At 45.7% G+C, this 26,169-nt stretch overlaps 1 protein-coding gene across 5 annotated transcripts in view; it reads left to right on the top strand.

Moving 5' to 3' along the window:
* Positions 1–26,169, top strand: part of PSD2 (pleckstrin and Sec7 domain containing 2) — a 102,090-nt gene that overhangs the window by 4,721 nt on the left and 71,200 nt on the right. The window contains exons 1-2 of one of the 5 annotated variants that reach the window (XM_064520729.1): positions 16,996–17,174; positions 22,406–22,511. The exons of 1 other annotated variant lie outside the window; for it this stretch is intronic. The gene's annotated coding sequence lies outside the window, so the exon portion shown is untranslated. Of the gene's footprint in view, positions 1–16,995; positions 17,175–22,405; positions 22,512–26,169 lie in introns of those variants that run through there. 3 more of the 5 variants (XM_026105498.2, XM_064520725.1, XM_064520728.1) reach the window with 3 other exon arrangements.

Raw genomic sequence — 26,169 nt, 5'->3', positions numbered from 1 at the left:
GCTTTGCCTGTCGTGATCCCAAGCAGTACAAGCAGTATTCCTTTGATCTGTACACTGGGGGAAGTACATGTCATCCTGTGTAGTAACCAGCCTTCTTTTCTAAGGTGGGAGATGCGAGCACGCACTGTATGAGCTCAGAGGCCCAATACCAGTGCAGGGTTTTGAGTCTGCCTTCTTAAAGATGATTAGATGCTGAAGATCCTTGAAGAGAAGAGTCAGATTTCCACGTTGCTTTAAGATTTTGGGTGTCTGTGTGCTGGCTGGCTGTCATGCAACACTGGGTGTTCTCATTTGCGCACTATTTCAAATGCCTGCACTCTCAGGGTCTGGGAGAGCCATCTAGCAGGGATGGGAAGAAGGACTTCTAGGGTTGTGAGCTGGGACTGAACTGTAGTCTTGTACTGAAACTGAGAGCAAAAGACATGTTGCAGCCTGGGCATTGCAGGGAAGCTATTTCCAGCTCACAAGCCTTTCTCTAAAAATGCCTTGTCTTTGTTTCCCTCTAAAAATGCCTCATCTTTACCTTGCCAGCCCTTGCTAATATTGATCTCTCTGGCACTGCTTGGCCCTTCCTAACCGACTGATTTGTTTACCTGCTGCCCTTGAACTGGAGTTTAAAAATAGCAGCTTCTCATGCAAGCTAGCAGTGACACACTGAGATTTGCAGACTTGAAGGGTCTCTGAGCTACCCAGGCAGGACTCCCAGGTGTCCTGGAATGGCTGAAATGCAGCAATTGTGGAAAAAGGCAAGGGAGCCTTGATTCCTCAGCAAGGTGGGCTGTACCATAGCAGGGCTGGAAGGGAGAGGAGAGCATGCAGAGTGGAAATTGAAGGCCGATGAGCTTTGGACCAGTACTGCAGTTTATTTATGGCCTGCTTAGTAATATCAGACAGTCAGTCTGGTTTAAAGCATCTCCTGTCCTGGACTGACATTACGGATCCAATTAGCCATGAAAGCCTGTAATTATTTGTCCTGAGTTGCTCCAGTGGTAGCCAGGGTCTGGTCTCTCTTCCTTTTGTCTGTGTCCCAGCTGAAAAATGCCCCAGTGTCCCTGCATCTAGAGCAGCAACTGTGATGTGTGAGCATAGTCAGCAGAACCTAATTTAAGGAGAGGGGCCACATGAATTAATGAGGGGATGGGCCTGCTTCATTAAATTTTGGGAGTTCTCTAAGCCCTGTCCTGAGAGTCGAGGGACGGAGTTCACCAGATTATGTGTGGCCAAGATAAGACGCATGTGATGAATTAACGTGATGGGAGAGCTGGTTGGCGGGGCTGCAGACTGAGGGTAGGAAAGGGAATGAGTGTCAGAGAGGATGTGGAAAAAGAAAGCCACTCATATCTGTGCAAGACATGCATTTTCCTTATAGAGTGCAGTACCTCTGTCCAGACCAGACCTCATGTTTCCACAGAGACATTTCATACTCCCTTTGAGGCTGTACTACCAGGAGGGACCTCACGGTTCAGAGATAACAAACACTCCTCCCTGCTCCCTTCACCCTCCCTGTTCTCTGCCCTTCTTGCTGCTGCAGGCTCCCTAGAAATGCAGCTTATCCGTATAAATGTCATATTCTTTTAAAACTCCATTGCTTCAGCCCCATAATCCTTCTTGCTGCCTGTCTTTACTCTGTTCATCAATGTTGTTCCAGGAGAGAGAGAGCAATTGGCTCTGCCTGTTGTAGACTGCAGTGTATCAAGCCAGTTGAGACGACCATCTCAAAGGAAAGAACTCTAAGCTCTCTAGGAGAGAAATTTGGTCTCTAGAACTTGGTCAAAGCAGTAACATTTTTTCCTGTCAGCAACTGACATAGTGGGAAATACTTGTGGAATGGAGAAATCACGGAGGAGATTGAATGGGGTTATGGCTTAGAGGAGACACAAACGAAGCCTGAGGACTTCTTTTTTTCCCAGATTCACTGTGTTCCCAAACATATGCGTGTTATGTTACAGCTGTGGATTCTCAACTGCAAAACCATTTTAAGGTGAAAAAAAGCTTTGCAGGGCAGTTATCACATCCTTCTGCTCATTCTGGTTGCTCATTATGCAAAAAAGGAGTCTCAGCTGGCTGCAGGATAAAATGTGTCATTTATGCTCTCAGTAACCTTAACTCTGACCCAGAATGTCAATGAATAGCTCTCAGATGAGACAGGGCACCTTGTCTTGGTTTTAAAGCAAAGTTTAAGACAAAAAATATTCAGCTCTTCTCTGAGGGGTCAGTTGAATATTTCTGCCATTGTTTCCAGGTCACAGGCTCCCACAAAATGGGTTTTATGTTGTCATCTTCAAATGCCATCTGAAGGCAAGCAGCACACCTCTGCTCACACTGTTTTCCATGGACACTTTCTCTCTGTGCAGACGTAAGAGGCCATGTACTTGCTGTGACCAGTCCTCTCTTAGCGATATGATTCTACCCATGGGGTAGCTTGGGAGGAAATGACAGTGGGAGAATCAGTAAGGATGCCCAGCTTAGGGGAACCTGGGAGCCATTTACAGGTGTCCCAGATGGGGCCCAGGTTGCTGGAGTGCAGTGATCTGAGTCTAATATTTCTCTCTGAACTCCAGCCAAGGGATGTTCAAACAGGGCCCCTCTCTGCCAAGCAAAGTGCCAGTCCAGCAAGGCTAGGAAGCAGCTGACACATCCTTCAAGTCTCTTGGTGTCCTTCCACCATAGGTCAGAGGTGTGTGTGCCAAGTTCAAACCAGAGAGCTCCCTCCATACAAATGGGGAGGTGAGGTTGGGGGGAGCTGTTGTATACAAAAACTGTTTCTTCTCTGCCCACTTAGAAAGTGGAGCTACTGAATTTTAAACAGCAAAGACAAAACCCTTCTGAAGAGGCCTCCTCTATACTCGCTTGGTGAAATCACTGATCACAGTGGTGGGGGAATCCAGGAAGATGCCAAAGTTGGCCTGATTAATGACTCTGTTGTTGTCTGCTCTACTTTGCTGGGCTTCACTCTGGGAGACCGTTTGTCAAAGCAGCAAGTTTTTTCCCCGAAGAAGCTTCCTTATGAACTGCCCCTGTGCTTGGAGTTGTTCTTAACTTCATGCCTGGAGTTCATAAAGGTGCTTCTTGTACCAGCCCTTAGAGTGACACTGGGCTAATGGATTGGCCCCAAGTGCTCTAGGAACCTCCTTTACAGCAACAAAGGCCTGAACTTGCAGATGGAGCGGGCACAGGCAGGAGGAGACAGGGGCTCTTTGACTTACCAGCAGCCTTTTTTCCCTGGCATTTAAGAGTGAGCAGTCTCACAGCTCAGTGCCTCCTGAAGAGTAGCACCCCCTTCTTCCTTCACTTCAGTTCCCATGTAGGTCTCTCCACTCTCTCCAGCAGCACTGCTTTGGCTGTGTTGGGAATACAGTGGCAGGCTGATTCATGCTCTCTGTGCAGTAGTCTGTTGCTTCTTCCAGCTTGGACAGTACCTTGAAAGTCCATCAGAGCACCCTTGCAGTTGCTTTTCCCTGCACACCTCTTGTTTCCTGTCCTAAGCTCAGAGCATCAGGCCGTCTTGCCTATATTTTTCTCCTTGAACCACTTTATTTTTAAAATAGAGCAGTTATCTTTCTTCAGAAAGGAGCTAATTCTTTCCAATCTAGGGCAGGTTTGACAGCACAGCAATGTATGCAGTTCTCTCTGGGAGTGTGCTTGTGTTCCCAGCATGAGTTCACAGTATGGCTAGGCTCATGGGCAAGGGGCTTAAGCCACATCTGTGGCTTAAGACAGGGGTTGGGTCAGTGACTCAGAGTCTGAGAAAAAACATCAGTAGGGTTGAGGGGTCTGTCAGGGTCCAAGTCCTTGATCTCAGTTTTTTTCCTTGTAACTGTACCCATGTCACAGGAGCACAGGCCTGGCCAGGAGCACAGCAGCAAGGCCAAGATGTGAATGACCCCAAAGGTAAGTTCTGCCAGTATGTCACAGTTCTCCTTCCATGGCCAAGCCTAGTTCCATGATGGATCTCTGGATGAGGAAGCTTACATTGTCACTGGACCTGTGTCATGAGAAAACAGAGGTCTTTAGACTTGTACCTAGACATGTATCAACAAATAGTAGAACTTAGAACATAGAACTGCAGGACTGGAAGGAGTTTTAGGACCTGACCTATTTCATCTTCTTGCCCAAAGGTGGGACCAGTTCTTATCTAGGTCACTGCTGATAGGGGTTTCTCCAACCTTTTCCTAAAATCCTTGCCCGTGACCCGTCTGTCTCACAAATGGAGACTTGACTGTGATTTGGGGTGTATAATGGCTTCTGGAATTAAATGCTCAAAATTTAAGAGAATCTTTGCAGAAGCTTGTTGTAGTGATGAATCCTGTGAGAAGAAGGATTCTCTCTGCATCAGCTGCCATGCCAGCAGTGGTGGAAAGCTTTTACATGCTCACATTCATATTGGATTTCCTAATCTCCTCTGTTTTGGGCTCATCTGTTTTGGGATCCTTCTGTCTTCCAAGTTTACACCCAGCTGTTGTTTAATTAAAAAATAAGCAGACAGGTATTCACAAAGAAAATTCAGCTATTTTATTCCTTGTGTGTCCTTGCTGATTTCCTGGCATCTTGTCTGGGGACAATCATTGTAAGCTTTGAATCTGAATTTTTGTCTTGCAAAGTCTATCATATAAATTGGGAATGGAGCCATGCAACAGCAAATGTCCCATGCAGATCAGACTGGCAATGGTATTAGAGAGGAACTATGTCTTCTTCTTCCCCCTTAGCATTGCCTGATAGGCTGTGAGGTTCAGATGATGTGGCTACAGTTCAGGTTTGGCTTTATCTTTTAAGTGACTGCATGCAGTTTTATGTATCTGTGCTAAGCCAGTCTTGGCAGTAACCATGACCCATGTTGTGCTGTGAAGTACAGGATTTTTTAGCTGAAGACAGCTGTAATGTCTTACAGTGTTACCAAAGAAGGATCTACTTAATGCATCCAAGATCACAGGGAAAAAACACTGTTAACTACTGGTGCTTTGCAGTGTGGTAGAGAAGTGGAAGAAGAGCAAGCTGACTAGAAGCCGGAGGCTAGAAGTACAAGGCATGCTTTTATAACAGAGATTATTTACCCGGGGAGACAAGGCTAGGTTACCTGATGTCTTTCAGCTGAGCCTTGTGCCCTTCTAGTGCAGCTGGAGCTGCAACTCACATCCTGGAAGTTGGGGACGTACAGAAGAATCCCAGGTGAGCTCTGAGGTGTCACTCAAACTGCCTTGTATCCATTTGGGCTTTAAAAACTTGTGTCTCTTGAGATGCTAAAGCAATTAAATCTCTGGCATATTTCAAATCTCTCCATATTTCATGAGTCAGCAGTGCTTCTGCATCCATTGTGTTTGGATAGGACCTGGTAGAAGAAAGTGAAATACAAATTGTCCACAGTGGAAAGAGTTGAATCTCCTCCCTTAAATCATTTTGAAACACAGTGAACCTTGACCCCACCCCAAGTGGCTGCCAAGTGTCCAATTTGGGAGCTCTTCTGGGTGGAACCTGATACACAAGGCACAAGCTCTCATTGACACCCTTTCAGTGGATCAGCTGGACCAAAGTTGAAGGCACAGCCCAGTTGAAAAGGAATTTCCCACTGAAGAAGACAAGCCAGGAGAGTGGAACTTGGTTGCTTTGTACTTTACCAGTAGGAGCACCCAGATTTCCCCTCCCAGATCATAAGATTCCTCAGATGCTCTAAGGTCTAAGCACACCAGGTTCATATACTGAATTGCTCCATTGCTACAAAGCAAATGCAGGGGTAAAGATCCAACCATGCCTTTGCTAATGCCTGGGGGCAGATTATTGTCAGTCTCTTGCTTGGCGCCTGCTGTCTATAGCATCTTTGAGTGAGACAGGGGAGTGTTCATTTATCGAGCTCTACTACACTCCTTCTACACTGGCTAAACTCAGTGAGATTACATAATTTTCCTACAGGAAACTGAGCTTTGCAGAGGTGAAGTGACTTGGTGAAGATCTTTGAGGAAGTTAGAGCTGTGGGGAAGAAGGGAGAGAAGAACCCAGGAGAGTTGTAGGGCTGCCATTTTAATTTCCTGTATTGTACCCTGAGAACATAAGCATTGCTGGAGATACCACCCCAGCTGCTAATCTAGTGAGAGCTGCTGGAGATTTGCAAGTAGAAGAGCTTTAAACAAGGGACAATGTGAATTGAATCTGACATCCCATAAGATTCTCCTTCTTTTGGGCCCTCATCTACCAATAGGCACCTCTTCCATTTTGTGTATAACATTACCTATTGCATAAATATTTAGTCACCCGGTTGGGAGCATTAATTATAAATGGAGACGGAGCTTTTGAAAGCTGCCTGTAGGTCTGGACACCCAATTTCCATTAATTTTAATGCGAACCAGACATCCAAATCCCATTCGATGGCTTTGAGTAGCTCCAGCAGGAAGCTCTATTTGACCCCCCACACACTCCTTTTCCCCACTCTGCAATTTAATAGTCAGATTTGCAAATACATTACAAATCCCGTGGATTCCTGAGTTGCCCCTGAGTGATTGTTCTCTGCTGAGGATGGTTGGCTGGTAGCTTCAGAAGTATTTATAATAAGTTCATTTAATCCATCCTGTTAGTTCTTTTCCTCCATCCCCCCTCCTGCTCTCCCCTGGCACTTTGAAACAGTGATGCCTGAATGAATCCCCAGCCTGCATGGTTTTTGACACAGAAGCTTTGATGCTTGAAAATGACAGCTGCACAGAGCAGGTCTGAAATGAGTGATTGAATTATCTGACTGATTAAAAATGTGCTCTGGTTTGGAAGATCTGACGGCAAATATTCACTTAGGCAGCTGACATGAAAGGGAGTGCGCATGCGCACGGGGTGTGTGTGCGTGCATGTGTTAGAAAAAGCAGCCGGTGAAATGCGACAAACACCCAGAGCTGCTTGGAGCGGCAGCTTCTTAAGCTCAGCATCCTTTCAAAAGCCCCAAATCTTCTGCGCGGTACTCAGCAAAAGCTAAAACTGAGCGTGGTTGCAGAGATAATCAGTATTTAGACAGACGTCAGCAGTGGTTTAGGAAATGGAAATTGAGTTAAAAGGTAGCTCAGGCTGAGGAACTACTTAACTGCATCTTAGTCCCATATGGACCTATAGCTGAGGAATGATAAATTCTTCTGCTGAAAAAACGGTTCCTATCCTCCATATTGCAGAAATGTAGTCACGGTATGGAGTGGCCCCAGGGATACCAGCTCAGTGGGAATGTGCCCTGCGACTGAGACTTTGAAAAAGATGAGCTCAGGTGAGATCATCCATAACTGACTGGAGAGACAGAGAAGGGAGGCTTGATTATGTTTTTTTTTTTCCCCATCACTGTTGGTGATGGGAACAGCAGATGTGTTAGTATGTGAGGAACAGTAATAGCCTTTCCGGGTCTGTCTCTACTACCTTCCCCGTCCCCATTTGGTGATTTGCCCCTTCGCAAAGCCTCACAGAAATTCAGCTGTGCTAGAACATAGACAAAAAGTCTTGGAGTGAAATGACTGAAAAAATAAAACTAAAAATGATTCTTTGCAAATGAGGCATATTTTGTCAGCTCAACCAATTCACAGATTCCAGAGGGAGTTTCAGACAGGAAAAAAAAATCAAGTCCTAAAGGTTACAATTGTAGTTCTTCATTGCAAATGGTTTTGTTCTGATAGTTTACTGAAATTGATTTTTTTCCTAAAATGTTTAACTGCTCTTCATTTCCCTAGTTTTAGAGGATCACTATCTTCTCCTGACTTCTAGCTCAAAAGAGACAATAGTCTAAAACTAATTGCTTTATCAGAAATAATTCTGGGTTAGTCTCTCAGTCCAACCACTGAATAATCTGTTCTTTGCCCCCTCCCAGTGCTATTAACTGCAATGATGTTAGATATCTCTAATTGCTTCGGCCATATATTCCTGCCCACCCTGTTCCAATTCCAGTGGCCATTTCAGCAAGAATAAATTCTATAGCTACAACTGTCCTAAGGACACACACAGATCATGGTAATTCAGTGGGATCTGTACGTCTTCTCCCCATCAGGATCCCAAAATGTTCCTGTAGCAACCCAGCACCACTCAGAGCAGAGAAGATGCCAAGATCCTCCTTACAAAATGTTCATGTAGCTGCACGCCTCATCATTACTTACTGCTCCATTGCAACCTGACAGCTGAGATGTGGACCCCCCAGCCCCCTACCCTTTGCAGTTCTATTCTCCCACATCTCCCAGACAGACCTTAACTGTTAGGTTTAGTGAAACTTCTGATGGTTTCAATGTCCCGTCCTACCCCTTGCATATTTCCTTTATAGTAGGTAAATTAGATTTTTCTTCCCAAAATTTGTTTTTAATCCTTCTTCCTGTATCCCAGGTCTTTGAACATGAGAACCAGAGCACCTAGTTGTGGCCTTTAGGTTGGATTCAGACTGACATGTTTTTTAAAGGTGAAAATAAATGATTAGGCCAACATCCACAGTTAGATAGGCAGTGCCCTCTCTGGTATATACATGGTGTAGCTTACCTTGGCTGGATTTCTTTGCCCTCCTTTGCCACCATACCTCATCCTACGGACTAAGAAGTCTCTGATCTCTCAGAGCCAGGGCCACACCTTAGGTATCCTCTCTTTTGATGTCTTGAGTTGTCCCTTGTAACAGCAAATTCCACTTCTTTACCCTGTTCTTTGCTCCTTTGTAGCAATGCTCCAGAACCTGCCCATGCCAGCAAAATTATTCCTTATGCCTTTTACTCAGCTCCAGGCCCAGTCCAAGCCTCAAACAAGTATAGGCTTTATGCAAAACCCTCGTCAGATGCTCATCTCCATTCTGCATCCAGAGCTGTCAGATGAGATATCCTAAGAAGAGCAGGACCCAGGCAGCTTTAGCACAGACTGATGTGGAATCATTACAGTTCAACCAGAGAAAGCTTCCTGGAGATGCCGGTATTCTACGGAAACAGAATCTAACAGATGTGAGGAAGTGTAAATTCATCTCTCTGTACCCACTTCTTCCCAGCCTCCTTAATGCTCCAGGTTGAGGCATAGATCACTTGGATGCCTGGGCAGTCAGTGCTGAGTCTTGGGCCAGCTTGTGGCGAGGGAAGGCTGCAACTGTTTCCCACCACTGGGTCATTTCTCTTCAGTGGCCCTCTTGCCTTAGGAGTCCAGGTGGTCCTCTCAGATTGCATGTGTCTCTAGATATGCTTCCTACCTAGCAGCACTGTTTTATCCATGGAGCAGAATGTATCGTCTGCTCTGACAATCTGCAAGGATGTTCTGAAAAGAACCATAGTATTAAAGAGTTCGAGGGCTGGGAGGACCTCCCAGCAGAGATGGACCCAGCAAATGGCTTTAGCTAAAGAGGGAGGGTTGCTTATCTTAACCATGGATCAGATTTGGCCATCAGAAGCCAGTGACAACAAGCTCTGTGTAACTGTATGAACAAAGTTATTGGTAGCAACCTTATAGGCCTCTGAGCCTTGAAATATGGAGGAATAGGTAGAGAAGAGATTGTGCAGTCATCCCATACATCAATGCCACATGCCTGAGTAATAAACGGACATCAGAAATTCTCGTTTACAAGAGTGAATTGGACATCCTGGGCAATACTGAGACACGTTAAAAGATTCACAGGGCTCAATCACAGGACACCCTAGTCACCCAGGGCTGACAGGGCAGAGAGCTGGAGATAAGAGCTGGATATGAATCTCAGAGCCATGCAGTTACACTGAGAAAGTCATGTGCTACCTGGCAGATCACCCACCTGGCTGATGAAGATCATGTTGGAGATCCTAGCGAGTTGATGTGATACGATTGTGCAGGACTCTTCAGAGATACAGCAGAGCTATGGCTACCTGGCATAGCACTTAGGTTAAGTAACATTTCAAAGAAAGATCTGAACAGCAGTGTTGGAGCTCATGGGCACCTCTGCAGGTGGTTGCTTTCCATTGGGTAACAGGTACAGATTTACTGACAAGAGTCCAATAACCTGTAGCATTTTTGCCTCCAAATCATCAGCTTTTCTTGGGACAGTGTTTACATGCCTGTCCTGTAATACAGCCAAAGGCTTCTCTTCCATTCAGATTCAAGTTTGATGTGCCCCTGGCATAGATGTATCCCTGCAGACTACCAGATCGAACTGGAGAGCTGGACAAATAGCTTCTCTAAACAGCTTCATAATAAAGTGAAAGAAAATCCATGTTCACAAAACAGCTTTTCAGCCTCAGGGACAGATGCTGAAGGACTCATGCTGCTGCCAGTCCTGTAGCCTCAGAGTTTCTAAAAATGACGGATGATAGTTTTCTGTTACCAAAGTATTGCAGTGAACTTAGTGTAATTTTATATCAAACTTCACTCTGGCAGATCAGAGTGAACTGATTACTGAATTCAGAATTAGTGGTTGCTTAAATGACCTAATTGCATTTGTTACGGGCAGATAGAATGTAATTCTAAATGATAGTATATATGCATGGTACTTTAAAGGGGTCAATTTTCCTAAGATAAGAACAATTACAAGCAAAAAATGATTGGGGAAAAAACTGAAATAATATAATGTGTATCATAGTCGAGAGTTGTTTAAGAAAACTTTGGTAGATGCCATTTCCTCCACAGGCATGCATACAATTTTGCAGTCATGAAAGTATTCTTAGCCAGGAATCTATCCTTATTAAGGAAAACAAAAACAGCAATAATAATTAAAAAACCCAAACAGAAAATGAAGAGATTTGATAACAAAGACTGTGGATTAACTCTCATGTAATGCAGAAAACTGAAAAGGTATTTGGAAAGAGCAGTCAGATTCAGAAGTGAAAATTATGTTTACTAGCATTGAAGACAGTAAGAGAATGTGTATATACATTTATCTGTATGCATCTATGTCAGGAAGAAAATCAATGCTGCAAGTTGTTGTTAGATGACAGTGGTAAAACAGTCTGTCATGATACCACAAAGAAAGAACTGTCCAGCCAAAGAATCATAGCTCTGGAAAGAAGTAGTCTGATAGGTTCATATCTTAAAAAGACAATAGAAAGCTGCTTGTTCCAGCAGTAACCAGACAGTGTCTTAAATGGCAACAGATAGAACTGAAATGTTTGTACATACCTAGAACTGGAAAAATTACATTCAGCAGTTTGTTTTTTTTTAAGTGACTGAGAAATCCTTTCAGGGTGTTGATGCCTCACGTACATTGGTACCTGGGGCATTGGGGAAAGGTGTTTTTGCATCTCTAGTTAGAAGGCAAACTAGGATGACCTTTGTTTAGGTGCTATGATTAATGATAGGGAGGGGAAGGCATATTGCACTAGAATCTGGTAATAAAACATGGAAGACATGCTGCAGTCCCCACTGGACTTCCCAGATTTTGTTCAGATCAGTTGTTGAGAATGTGGTTTTCAGACTGTAAAAGCTAGTGAAACAACAGACCAACATTAGGACAGATCAGATGCTGAGAGTGGTCTGGTCAGCTTGGAGAGATGATTTTATGTGGACGATGAGCTTTCAGGAAGACAAATGCAGATTCATACATCCAAGAATCCCCGTGAACATAGAGAAGATGGCATTTTAGGGAACAATGACTCATCCGGAAGTTGATGTGCAGGAAGACAGTGAACAGAGAAAGCAGGATCAATCTTTCCTTCTTGCAAAATCTGAAATGCCAAGAATGGTATCTCCCATATTCCAGGCTCGGATTTCCCAGGCAGAAATACACACACCAGGCAGGGGATCATATACCTCCAGAACACATCAAGACTCCTTGTGCTTGCACAATAGAGGTGACTAATCCTTGCACAGTAGATTCAGTCTATGAGCAGTGCCTGCTTGGCATTTCTAGACGGGCACTGGAGAGGATGGTGGCTCATAAAACCAGTGTATCTTCCAGTAGAGCTGTCAAATGCCAGTTCCTGAGTGCCTTGGTGTGAGCAGCTCCATATGCCATGGTGTCGCTGTTCTCATTTTGTGTCCCATAGTTTATCAGGAACACTGATGTGTGTGGAAAAACCCATGGCGGTCTTACTCAGCAAGCAGTTGAGCAGGAATTCCTAGCATCACCAGTAGGTAAGATGGGAAGCTACACATCTCTGCTGCACCTGGGAAGAAGGGTGTACATCAAGGTGAAGGGACTGTAGTATCCCTGTGCTAGGCACTGGCCAGGATGGTACTCAGTTCTGAGTCCTCGTCTAGTACCCACACTCAGAAAGTTCTCAAGGGGCTGTAAGAATGAATTAAAATGTGGAAAACCAGGCTTACTTGGAGATGCAAAACAAGTTCCACCTGCTTTGCATAGCCAAGGGAAGGCTGTAAGGGGAATTGATCACAGTCTGTGCAGCTTCCTGGAGAAAATATTTTCAGTAACAAGGCTCTGTCATCAAGCTAACCAAAATGTAAGAAGAACCAGAGATTGAAAGCTGACACCAGTTGAAGTGTTTGTATGCAAGGCCTGGGATTTGGATTGGAGGCATTTCACCCTGCATGGTAATTAACCGCTGGACAGTTTACCGCAGAGTGAGGTGCTTGGAGTCTTTCAGTGCTTGGCTGTTTTCCTGTGGGTGCCTGTAATTCAGCCAACAGCCTGGTTTGATGCAGAAATTACTGGGCGCAGACTTTTCTGGACACATTTTACCTCCAAGAACACTTTATCCCCTTCCTTATCCTCCTGCAGGAGTACATATGGGTGTAAACTACGGCCTTGGATCTTGCAGTACCTGCTGTAAGCAATATCACCCATAGGCTGGGAGACTTTCTTCTGAGATGAAGATACTTTTTCGTGGGCATAAATGACAACTTCTTTATTTGAAGACACATTTTGTCTGAGCTCTCCAAATCTCTCAAGTCAAAGAGTTTTCAACTTGTTGTTAAAGCAGGCAATACCCCTTTCCATTCATGTTCTGGACAGGTTAACAACTCTCGCTCACTCATCTCCCAGTCCATCACAGCACCACAGCCCCCCATTTGTTTTGTGACCCCACACCAAGCACAGGCTGTCTGTGCAATTGTAACACACTCACGAGCTACTGCTGGGACAAGGTGTTGTGTGACAAGAGGTACAGATGTGACTGGAGGGGAAGAGGAACCAGTTGTGAATCTTACATCCAGTGTCTGAGGCTTCAGCTTCAGTCCAGCAAAACATTTCACTCCTCTGTGGGATCTCTTGCTAGATGCGCACACTCAGATGGATGCACCAGTGTATATGTACACGCACGCACATACACACGCACACACACACAAGATGTGTGCATTCCTTGGGCTTTCTTCTGAGAGACTCCCTCTGTCTAGTCCCTCTCCCATTTCTGTCTTCTCAGCTATACAAACTTTTTAGCAGCCCTTCTGCCCTAAGGGCTCTAAAGGAGCTCTTGGCATGCAGCTTTTTTTTCATCATTATTTTTAAAGCATCAGTTCTGTCCATCATCCAGCCAGCCAGGGTGAGACTAACAAATCTCCTCTCTCACAGCCCTAGAAGAGCCATGATGACATCCCTGACCATGAGCTCTGGTCCTCCTAATGTGAACCACCTTTTCCACATCTCAGCAATCAGTACTCAAACAGCTGCAGGGTAAACTTTTCATGGAAGCCATTATCCAGAGCAAAAAGCTGATTTTGAGTGTCAGGAGAAATGCAGACAGAGGCTCACAAGGACTGGTCCTTCCTTTTCAGAGGGCTTTTACTCCCTTCCAAATCCCCCTATCCACACTACCTGCAAAGAGCACACAGCAAGGAAGGTCCTGGTGGTGCTTTCTCCTAAGTCTGATTTGCATCAAGGTAACTTGTATTGTAAGTTAGTGAATCCCAGCTGGGAAATCCAAGGAATTTCCAGCAAAAAATAATTTTGGGAGGATATCAAAGCAAAATCATTCCTGGGCACACTCTAACACTTGCAATATTTTCATTGTGAAAAGTAAGGAAAAGGCTGAACAGCACTCGGGAATGTCCTTGTGTGCCACACCAAGTATCATGCCTTGGGCATGGTTGGAAAATTACCTGTAACAGGGCAGCAAAATTTCAACTCAGGCACTTGTCTTAGCTACAGTTAAGGCACTTTCTTAAATGTCAGGTGAAGCTGATTGATCCTATGGGATTGTAGAATAATTGGGCCTGGGTTCTCCACTCAGAAAGAAGGGGGAGCAGGGACAAGGTTGCAGAACCACCAGCCTTGGAGAGAAAGCTCAGGTTTATCAGTGGATCCCATGTGGGTAAGAGTCCTTTGTACAATTTTAGGACTACATACACCTATCATTTTCTAGACATACCCTTCTCTTCCATCAACCTATGTGGTGCATTTCCATGGTCTGTAGAGTGTGGTTAGTTAGCATCCATGCCTGTCGAGTGGTGTGTTATGTTTAGTTCTGTTGCATGTGTCTCCCTGCTCTCTGGAAGGCGCCCAGGCATGTGCTTTCATTCATACTTGGTGTGTGAGGGATAGTTCACGTGGTGTCAGTGTTCAAGGAAAGTGACTTCTCCCAGAGGTTGCTCTCACTTCCCCAAAGGACTGCTGTCACAGGTTGCAAATGACACCTGTATGGTTCATGTGCACATCCAGTCAGTTAAATGGCATGTGGAAAATGGCTATAGTCATGGAGTTTTCTTTAATTCCAAGAAATAATTATGGCATATCCAAGGCATCTAACACAGCTTTACAGACAATCTAGAAAAAGTATTAGTATTCTCTTATTGTTAGTAATGTATCACAAATGATATAGACAAGCACACAACACTGTTCAAAGGATGAGAGGAGGTTTCTCCCTGAATCCAGCTGTTGATCTGCTCATTCCCAGAAACAAGGTGATTGATAGCCCAGTTCTTTGCAGCCCAGCTGGTGGATGTATTCTTAGAAACTAGAACCTCATTTTCTCATACTGCAAAATGTCACTTCCCAGGACTGGCTGCACAGAAATTGGATTTTGCTACTTGCCTTCAGACCTGAACAGTACAACAGACTGACGAATATTGATCTTTTTTTTTAGAGCACCCTAACCTGATAATTGGCTGATTACAAATACATTAAAATTGATCAGAGAGAGGAGCAGGACAGACTTTTATGACAGTATAACTTGAATCATGTCTCTCGGATAAAAGAACCCAGAGGAAGGTTAAGAATTCCATGCCTGAATTTGTCAAGCTATTTACTGGGCTTGTCCATGGCCACAATACCTATTTCATGTGTCTCTCCAGCACGGTAACCTTCATTCACACTTGTGTTTGTTGGATAACTCCTGAGTATAGCTGCAGGGTAGCTCATTACGTGGTTCATTACAGATACTAACCCTGGCAAACAACCCTGTGTGCTATGCTGTGCTGTGGGGTATCCCTTCTGGAAGAATATACAGCTGTATTCTGCTAAGTTGCTTGAGGACATTATTTCATCTAATGGTTGTGCTTTGATGCTTGGATGTATTGCTATAGATCGTAATGGTATTTTTAATTCAGGACATTGGAGATTTGTCAGTTCATAACACAGTATTCAGTAGAAGGGTTATTTTCTTTATTTAATTTTATATTCAGAGGTGTATATCCTCTGGAATAAGCTTTCCAATAGAAACAGAGGTCTAGAGAGAGATCTAGAGAGAGGTCCAGAGAATGATGAAGCCATTGGCTACCTTGGAACAGGTATCTGGGACAGACACCAAAGCCGTCTTCTCTGGCCTAAAGGGAACATCAGCACGCATTGAGGTGTACTGCTTTCTCTCCATGCAGCTGCAAGAGCCTTTGGTCCTCCACAAGCTGTTGGAAGGGAATATTGGCCATACTTGCAGTGCTGTTGCAACCATGACCTGCCAGCACAGTGCTTGGCACAAGCAGGCATCACACTGCTCTGTGAAGCACCCAGGGTGACAGGTGAGCATCCTGGTTTGTGTGCATTGCTAGAATGTGGGCTATCTCAACATGAAGGCATGCACCAGTTCTGGGTGAAGGACCCCAATAGCTGACCACTGCCCCAGCCAGTTCAGTGTGAGGAAGCCACAGATCCTTTCAGTGGGTTGTGCTCCAGCTGGAATGACTTGAAACTGAAAAGAGCAATCTGGCAGTGCATCCTCTGGATGTGTTTATGTCAAGAGGGGCAGAGAACCCCAGCTGAGACCCAGTGAGACCTACCGTCTTTGACCTATATGCTTATGAGACCCCCTGTCTCAGCACAGCCACCAAATGGACAGGAGACAGCATTTTTTTCTGCCAGCAGACTTGTCCGCAAATAAACTCAGGATGCCCCTAAAACAGGAGTAGTATTTTGTCCCTGTAACCTCTCCAGCCTGCACTATGCTTAGCCCAACCACCATGGTGAGCCAGAAATCTGTGTCAGCCTATAGGCAAAACCGTTGACTTCACACACAAGTGCTGTTAAGAGGAGGGAGAGGTGACAACCTTGCCAAACAAGACCCCAGTGATAGCAAGTGGAGGAGTGGTCCAGTCTGCCATGGAAGCGGGGGGAAGCAGTGAGCTCTGGAGTGAGCTCAGCAGGGAGACTCAAAAGTAGCACAGCTGCTTCTGAAGTTCAGCGGGTCTCTTTGGCAGTGGGGCTTGATAGAGCCAAGGCCTGTGGGAGTGCTGGAGGCACAGAGCAGACCCTGCAAAGCTGATCTGCAGCACTGGGGGCTTTTACCAGGGTTGGCTTTCTTTAGGTATTTCCAATGCTGTATGTCTATGTATGTGAGTACCTAGATCATTAAAGACAATGTGTGTGTGTGTTCGGCAGGGTTTCTCCAGCCTCAGCTTGAAGGGAGGTGATTTGCTGGCAGAAAGCAGACCTGTTCACCAGAGCTTTGTGCAGGGGGGGACATAACCCCAACCCATCCGGGGATATTGTTAGCAGCTGCTGTACACCCTGAGTGGTGAGCAGAGCTTTCCAGCCAAGTGACAAGCCGGCTTCTGCTGTGTGTTCCTATGGGGGCTTCGCCAGCAAGGTCTTTTCTTCCATCTTTTCATTGGGTCCATTCACCATCACTCTCTGCCTCCTCCCCTTCTCCCCGTCCCCTCCCATCCTGCCTGCTGGATCCCTAGCAATCTCTTGACACCTCAAGGGAAGGCTGGGAGGTGTAACCATCGCTAGCAAGAGAGAGAGAGGGAGAGCAGGAGGGAAAGAAAAAGGAAGCCAATAAAAGGGAAGTCTAGGAAGGTGGTGGAGGGGGATGGGGCTACTCCTCTGTCTGTGGAACTGCAGATTATTTTGCATGGATTGTTGAAGAGAAAAGAGAGCTGCATTTGTGAAGGGACCAAGAAATAAGCAGCTCGTTGCTCGGGTAAGTGCAAATACAAGCTCTCCTGCTCTTATTGTCTGTTGTTCGGTACCTCCATCCCCACATCCTATTTTGCTTAGGTGTATAGTTTTTGATTCTTATTAGGATTATTTGATGAATCAGCTGCATGCTTCAGTTGCTAGAGATCAAATTGCTTCCGATGTGTGTGTGTGTGTGTGTGTGTGCGCGCGCGTGTGCATGTGGAAAGATGCCCATTCTCTGAATATACATTGAGACATTTTTCCAACTCTCAGTGGGGTGTCTCTGTTGGGGTGTTATACTATTATACTACAGCATGCTGTACACACACACACACACACACACACACACACACACACACACACACACACACACACACACACAATGGTGTTTGTTATTATTGATTTAAAAATCCATTCATTCATGCAATTATTGAAATAGCTAGACTGTATGGCAGCTGAAAATTAAAAGGAAGCTCTTTAATCACAGCCCTCATTTGGATGGGGCTACTTTTCTTGATCCTGAGCCTGACATTTTCAGTATTATGTTTTCTAACAAAGCTACATTTAAAGATCAATTCAGCAGTCGTTATTGCATCCAAATTACATGGTTGTCATGGAGATGGTACAGAGAAGCTGAAGTGATATGACTGCATCTGGACTAGAGTAAGGCTTTACTGTCGAGTGAGATCCTGCCTTACCTCCTGTGTCTTTTTGTCGGTGCTAGGTTACAATTTCTTTTAATCTTGAATGAAGCAATACCGTATTACAGGATTTAGAGGTCGAGCTGCTGTGAAGGGTGCGTGTTGGCCCCCTCAGTGCTGTGTTATTATCTTAATTGTGATATTAGCATTTGTGTCTCACTGAATTTCTTCTGCCAGACTGGGGAGGAGGGAGACACAAGAAAGATAGATAGTTTTCAGAGCCACAGCTAGGGCTGGGAGTACTTTCTAAAAAGGTACCTGCCATGCCCACACCTCCCTTCTGGTTTCCACATTTTGGGGGACAAAAGGAAAAGGATTCTCTGATTTTAGCCATGTTTGTCTTCCATTTTCCTGTCTCAACTTTGACAATACAGATAGGTAGTCATCTGCTCATCACTGAACAAGAGGAATGTAATTTGATTTTGTTTTATTTTATTTGTTTTCCTTGCAGCTGGTTACGTGAATGTGTTGGCAGCTGGGAAAGAAAATCCATAATTTATGAGAAAGAAATTTTCCTGCCTAAGGCTAGCTAGAACACAAAGAGTATATCTGTGGGAAAAGCATGTAATATGTTACAGATGTATATTTCTCTAGTGGCTGGGAGTAAATCACACTATTGTGCTCATCTTCATTATTTTGGGTGTTAGACTGGTTTTAGTCAGTATTTAATCTGAGCTCATTGTGTACTTGCACAATAAATGTGTAATTTGGAGCCTAAGTTTACATCTGTAAAACGCTTTGGGAATGTGTGTGGCATTGTCTCCATAAATACAATTTCACCCTTTTCTGTAAGCTCAAGCCTATTGTGGGGATGTAAATATAGTAAAAGGCATTGGTGGAAACAAGCCTATCAGAATGGCAGTGTTTCTCTAATTATATCACTAAACATAGGAGAGAATTAATTACTAGGATAAACAGAGCTTTGTAGCTGTTGGATCAGGGTAATATTTGCATGGAGTTCCAGGCCTGCATTATATTAGCCAGTATTACAGCTTAAATTCCTCCCATGCCAGTAGATAACATTTTTAGCCAGCAGCGTAGCATATTATCATTAGATATTTTTATATAAAACGTGCTAAATCGCCATGTCCCTGTCAAATTGTCCAGTACAACTGCTCCAAAGTGTGTGATTCAGCTAGGATTTTCTTTAACACGATTTTTCCTGTACAAGTCCAAGCAAACAATGGATAAAGTCTGAAAGTGGGCGGCCAAGCCCAGAGGGGAAGTCTGAGAGACGGCTGATTCACAAAATGGATGGTTCCCATTTTGGCCATCCTTTCCCCCTAAAAGTTAAGCACAGGTGGAGATGAAGTGGGTGGTTTTCCCTTGAGATCCACTTGGATCCGTGAGGCTGGAAGTCAAATAGTTCTGAATTAATACTGAGTTTCTTCCTGTCTCGGTGTTATTGCTCCCCAGTCCACCCCAGGACATGCCGTTATTGTTCTCTGGGGAAACTGAGCCTTGGAGTGGTCAAGTGACTTCCCCAAGGTCATAGTGATAGTGTTGTCAGCAAAGACAGGAGACCAGCCAGCAAGTCCCTTTCTCTAACCACCAGGCCAGTTCAGTAGCAAGATGGTGGTCCTGTTTATAGATGCAGTGGGAGGATGATGATGATGGAGAGCAGTACTAGTTCATGGACTCTGAGTGGATTGAATAAATGTACTTTTTGCTGAGGCCACACGTTACAGCTGGGTGGCAGGAGGGAAGTCAAACAGTTTTACACCAACTTCTCTGGTGTCCGAAATAAGGACACTCTTTTCTGACCTGACACACAGGGTAAGCAAAATGGAGCCCCCTTTCATGTCCTCATTATGCGACCAGCCACAACCCTGTCACACAGCTCTTCACATGGAGTTGAGGACCAAGCAGTCAGGAGGAGGAGTCCCCCTTGTTACTCTTTAGGGTTACATCCAGTTCTGAGTGTGAAGCCTTTATTGATGTCTCACACCTTTGTCCTCCCACTGATGCTTTGAACAGCTCCATTCCCACTCTGTAATGTCCTACACAGCTCTCCTTGACTTCAACCTATAGCCCCATCCTCTCTCTTCTCTCTTCCCCATTATTTGACACTTTTCTGTCCTCCTCCTCCATGGGTTTTCCCACCTATTTGTGTACTCTCAAATGCAGATCCCTCCATCCAGTGTTGACACAGAAGATACACAGCTTCAGTCCATGTCATGATTTATATATGACATGTTTGCCACAAGGCACATGGCACTGAGCATGTCAGGCCACCATTTTAAAGGAATTGAAGCACTGAGTCCCCTTTGAACTTTGGAGTGCTTTGTGAAGTTGCCCTCTCCGATAAATGCAGGTGTTCTGCCTAAAGCTGGAGTTGGTGTTTGTTGCCAGAAGGGAATGGGAAGGCATGCTCTGCTCACACATTCATGTGTGGCCCTGCTGACTTGCTCAGGTTGATGGCATTGCTAGAAGGATGTTTTCTGGGCTGGGGACAACTGTTGCTACTGCCACCAAAGCATTGCATATCGACAGAGTGACTGCTTCTGAAGGACTGCTTGGAGATCATACATGAGCAGTCACTGGAGTGGATGATCTGCTGCTGTAAATGGCCATATGAAGGTCTTCAGGTCCATGGAGCTCTGCTGGTTGACAAGATCTGGGCTGTAGAGACATCTTCTTGTCAGTTTTGTTGAGGGAGAAAATGTCCTCCTCTTCCAGCAGGACAGAAGATCTTGGCCAGGGAAACGCCTTTCCCTGGGATGTGCTGGGTCAAGGTCCATGGGAGGAACAATGCATCCAGGCTCTCACTGGCCAGATGGGTCCAAAGAGGTCCTGCCTTCTGCATATGAAACTCATGATGCTTCTCTATGGCAAAGCATGGCCCAGCAGGGAACTTCCACTCACATGAAGATGAGAAAGGGAAAAGCAGATCCTGTGACTGGGCAGCACAGGCTGATGCACGCCTTCCAAATGACTAGCAGCATCAAAAGGGAAAAGCAGATCCTGTGACTGGGCAGCACAGGCTGATGCACGCTCTCCAAATGACTAGCAGCATCATTGCACCACAAATACCTTGTCAGTCAAAGGAGAGATGGCGACCAAGCAGTTATGGTGCCGGCATCATAGTCAAGAGGGAGAGGATCAGTTCCTGGCTCCCTCCCTCATTTTCTGTGTGACCTTGGAGAGGTGGATTGCAGGTCAGGGCTCACTGTGAGAGAGGAACTTGAGAAGTCCAGGAGGTATGTACCTCACCTTTTGTCCTCACTGCTGTCCCTCTGTCTTCCTGCAGGACCTCCAGGACACGAATAGCCAAGGTGCTCAGGGAGGCCTTTCCCTGCAGTCCATACTCCAGCTTTCCTGACCCTGGGCAACACTTAGTTCTGCTCAGGTCCCATGCAGGGACACCAGTGATTCCTTCTTCAGACCAAATGACGCTCTTTTCTCTCCAACTTGCCTCCTTAATGTGCTGGATATTCTGTCTCTGCTCCCATCCTCCTGCACCAGGGCTGCCTCTCCTCCACTCTGCTCTCTGAACTCAGCCCAGGAGAACTGGAACACAGTCGCTGGAGCAGCCCCAATGCTGCTCTCACTTTTATCAGGCAGGGCCAAAGAATGTAAGGAGCTGCATATGGTCTGATCAAACATGTGGTGCTGCTGAGGCCCTGAACCCTTTCTTGTGGTCTCCGTGCTCTTTCTGAGCTTTCAGCTCAACCTGGCATTGGTTGGATAGTTTCTGTCATCTGTGTCTTCAGCACTACTTTTTGTGTCCTCCACTCCTTTTTTGTTCTTCTCATTGCCCCACATCCTTCCCTCATAATTTTTCAGCTCTCTGATGTGTAGTCAATCTTGGAGAGCCTGGCTAAGGACTTTTGAGGATACAGAACTGGCAGGTAGCCTAGGCTCTCTGCTTTAGGTTTTTTTGAAGGAACAGCTAACCTCCATGTCCTGGGCAGGATCCATGTTTGCACTAGGCCCAGGGTGCGTGGGAATGTGTACCGGAAAGGGAGACCACACCTGAAGGCAACCTCCCAGCTCCACTGTGGGTGGTCCCAATCAAACTGGTCATGGTGTCACCTCTATGGTGTCACCAGCTCAGGAAGGCCTTGCTTCACTTCCTCCTAAATCCACTCCCTTCTTCACTGAGGCATCCTGAATGGCCCCAAGCAAGGGCTGTGTTGGTGGGATGCCCTGTTGTTGCTAGCTGTCTTGAGAGACTTCATACAGGCTGGGAACTCAAGGAATTTGTGATGTTTCCTTTCAAGGTGGATGGGCAGGGGATTCATCCCAGCATTTTCTGCCTTCCTCTAAGGCGTGGGACATGGTCTCGTTCCTAGGGTCATCTCCAAAAGCCCCTGCTATAGCAGAGCCTTAGTCCACTGGTTTTGTATCTCCAGCTCTCCATCTTAGATACCTTAGCACTATGGATGTCTCTGGTGAAGTTTTAAGTACATTGTAAGCATGGCAGGGAGGGAGTCAGGGGGGAATGGAAATGTTCTGTAATCTTCTAGATGAAGCATTTTCTGGGCTGAGGGGTCCACAACTGGATTTGGTGACTAGTATGGTCACTTCCCATCTTGTATCTTCCTTCCAGGGAATGCAGCTGAGCTCCTGGTCTCTCTGTGGCCTTTCACTCACTCTGTGTTGGAGAATCAAAACCAACTTCCTCAGAAGACAAACTGCAGCTCCGAGTTAGGAGAGTAAGTAAGATACCAAACTAAATAAAGGTTTCTTTTTCTTTTTCTTTTTTTTTTAATGCAGCATTTACCTACAGGCTCCAATGTCAATGCAAGAGCCTCAATCCTTGCTACTTTTTTTTCTTCTTTACTTTTGGGGCCTTTTTTAGTCTAGCTGATGCTCTTCAGGGGTTTCAGTACAAATGCAGCACAAATCCAATTAAGATTTATCTGACCTGTAACTGCAATTTTCAGCCAATGAACAATTTTTCCAAAAAATTTCACACAGTTCTGAGAAAAAGCCTCATATGGATGGAGAGGGAATTCCCTACAGTGCTTTCCTGCCTCTCTGCAGCATCCAGACCATAGCTGGATGTCTTGGGTCAGTTGAGAGAAGCTTCTATACCCCAGTCTATACAAATCAGGACCTGCCAAATATAATGTCCGCCATAGCCTGGGTACCGTAGGCTTGCAGAGGACTTTCTCCTACTTTATACAGCCATTTCATGTTACCTGGTGTTAGGCACATGAGAATACGAAAAGAGAGCATAGCACTTTCTCCATTTCCAGACAATGCCTCTCCCTGTTGCATGTCCTAATGCAGTGTCATTTCCCCGTTGTATGTTTTTGTGGATGGATCTTGCACACTGTTAGATGAGATCTGCATGCTCAGTGTGGCACAAAGCACTCTTCCTAATGCCTTCACCAGCTTATAGATGGGGCTCTGCTAATGCCAGGCTGGGCATATTTGCTTTCAAAATTTCCTCTTTGTCTGAGGACACTGGGTACCCTGACAGCTCAAGCAGGTGGAGGTGCACTGGGACCCTCATATTTCAGGCACTTTTTAGGATCAAAAATAACCAGCCTGTGGATGCAGCCTGCCCAAGCAGGGTACAGGCAGACAGAACTGCCATGGAGAGAGCAGAGCTGACATTTTCTGGTCAGGAGGGGATACATCATGCAAGGGATTCTGCTAAATTAAAAATATATATTTGCCTTCTTTGGTACAATGGAGGCTAGGGGAGCAGGCGAGAAGGAAGTGAGAAAGCTTTATTTAATTAGATTATGAGGCCCCAAAGGCTTCGGATGCAAAAAAAAAAAAAAAAAAGATTTTTGTAATTGAGGATGGGTTTTCTACCAAGCGTTGCTTTAATGAGTATTTAGGTTTTATCTCATAAGTTAGCAACACCAGGCAAGGACAGCAATTTAAGCCACCCCCTACCAGATCCTTGAGCCTTACCAAAGCAGGAATTGCTCACAAGTAGCTGGGAGTCTCCTGCCTTTCAATGAACAGGCATCCTTTGCCCTTTCAAAGCTCTGTTTATCCAGGTCTTTTTGTGTTCTCTCACCATTAAAGCTCTCTCTTTTCCCAAGTCCCACGAGGCAGCTTTCTCCATTGCATATGTGGGGAAACTGAGGCAGCAGACAATCACAGGATTGTTTTTCCTCCTAGAAGTAGGGAGGGAATTAATTTCCTTTGCTAGTTTCTTCCCAGGCCAAAGTGGGACAGCCACATAGTGCTGTGGGATTCTGGCCTTCTTATAGCTGGAAGGTGGCCTTTGTGAGGTTGCCATGCAGTGGGACAATCTGGAGATTGCTCTGTGCTGCCTCAGGGCCTGCTTAGCCCTCGGTGTTCCTTGGCTCTGGCTCTCTCCTCTTCTGAAGATGGAGTGGTTGCACTCAGACAGTGATCCAGTGGCAGAAATTGTATTAGAAACAGTCTAATCTCTGTCAATCTAGTAAGTCAGTCAGTGAAATTGGTCTAGTCTCAGGCTCCCCCATGTCTTTCCTGATTGCCTTAGTTGGCACGGGGCATGGGGGACTAATGGTTTGAGAGTCCCTCAGACTCCTGTCCACATCCGGATTCTGGCATGCAGAGCTGAGCTGTGGGTAACTGCCAATCTGTTGGTGTCCTTTGCTCTCCAGCCCCTTCTGTTCAGCACAACTGTGAGCTTCTGCCCAGCTGTGTGCTCATGGAGCCAGGGGAGGGGGGGCTGGGACTTGTGTCACTTGAAGAAGAGCCATTGCTCCTGAGAGACTCGCTCCACAGACCCCCGTGTCATTGTGACATGCCACAAAACTCCCCTCCACCCTGAGAAAGAAAGCACATGAGAGGTGGCCTGTGGTCTCGCTTGAGCAGCTTAGCTTAGAGGAGGAGGCTTATTCTCTCCCAAATCCCCAGAGCATCTCTGCTTTGGTCCTGTGTTCACACCCTTAACCTGTCCTCTGCTGTCCCCTGAACCTGCCATCCACAATTGCTCCCTCATTAAATCTGCAAGATTCATCAGAGTCTCCCCCGCCGCCCTGGATTTCCAGCACCATTTCTCTGCAGGCTGAGAACAAAGGCTGATCCGTGGATGTGCTGGGTTGTTTGTGGAGCGTTTGCTGATTGTGTCTGGGTCATTCATTTAGAGAACGGCAACGTGAGGCTTGGTCAGGCTGGCCTGTCTCTTGGCTGCAGTGTCACATGTTCACACTCATACTATTTCAGTTCCTGTAAGTGCAGGCTTTCATTTAATCATGGCCGCCAGTTTTTATGAAAGGAGAGGCAGACCAGCATTACCTCCCTGAGCTCCTGCGGGGATCCCCATTCAGCAGTCATTTCTCAGTATGAGGTCATCATTATTGCTATTACTGTTATTAATTATTACCTCATTTTTGTTTCTGTACTTGGATTAGAGGTGGCAAAAGGTAAGGAAATGGCTGTCTGGAAGACCAACGGCCTCACATTTGTCTGTGGATCAGTGCTGGCAATGCCGGAGAGATTGTTTCTCATTGCTAGGTTCTGAGGTGGGCAAATGGCCCTGTGGGTTCAAGCAAAGCTCAGCCTCCACACGCCAGAGAAAGGGCTAGTTGAAGCCCACTGGAAGGGGTCTGCAATTGCTGTCCTACTTCCCTCTAGCTAAGAAGCCTCTGACAGGAGCCGGTGGTGCACAGTTACTCTTATCCTGGACGGTTTTGAGCCCACCAATGGAGAATAGAAAACCTCACAGTTGGCTTTCAAAAAAAAAAAAAAAAGAAAGAAAGAAAGGAAGAAAGAAAGAAATCTCAACCACCTAATCAATCTAGCCCTCAGTTTAAGGCTTCATCTCATCAGAAGTCATTTCAAAAGGGCTAAGGCAGCTAATGAGCTGTTTTAATACACAGCTCATCAGAGGCTCCAGAGGCCTGTGTTATGGGCAGTATTTCTGAGGTGTTCAGAAGTGTCTTTAAGTCACTGAGAGCCTCTATTTATCATTTATTAACCCATTATGAAGTATTTACAGAATATGCTATATTATAAAGTGGGCCCTTTTAGCTTGCAGTCCTTCTCCCCTCAGCTGTGTTGCCTCAGGGGCTTTCGCTGTTGGTTGCTCCTCACTGGCAGCTTCTGGCTTCCTCTGAACAGTATCGGTGCATGCAGCCACAGAGCCTCTTTTCAGAAGGCTGTAGGATTTCAGTCCAGAATGGCTGTCAAGAGCCTGTTTCTCTGGATTTGCCTTCCCTTCCCTGTCTGGCTATGTTGTCCGTCTGAGCTGAGCAGAGGGCAGAACTTGTGACACCCAGGGGAGGGGCTTGTATTTCTTTGCTGGGAAGTGGTAGCTCCCTCTGGGTGATCTCACTTATGTTTCAGATGATCAGTGTTCAAGCCCCACAAAAGGACTCTCTTGGTGCTTTGGTGTCGTTAGACCAGCCCCAGAGG

Source organism: Dromaius novaehollandiae, chromosome 15, assembly GCF_036370855.1.
Source record: "Dromaius novaehollandiae isolate bDroNov1 chromosome 15, bDroNov1.hap1, whole genome shotgun sequence".
In the NCBI taxonomy this organism is placed as follows: domain Eukaryota; kingdom Metazoa; phylum Chordata; class Aves; order Casuariiformes; family Dromaiidae; genus Dromaius; species Dromaius novaehollandiae.
This window is presented reverse-complemented; position numbering and strand designations above follow the sequence as displayed.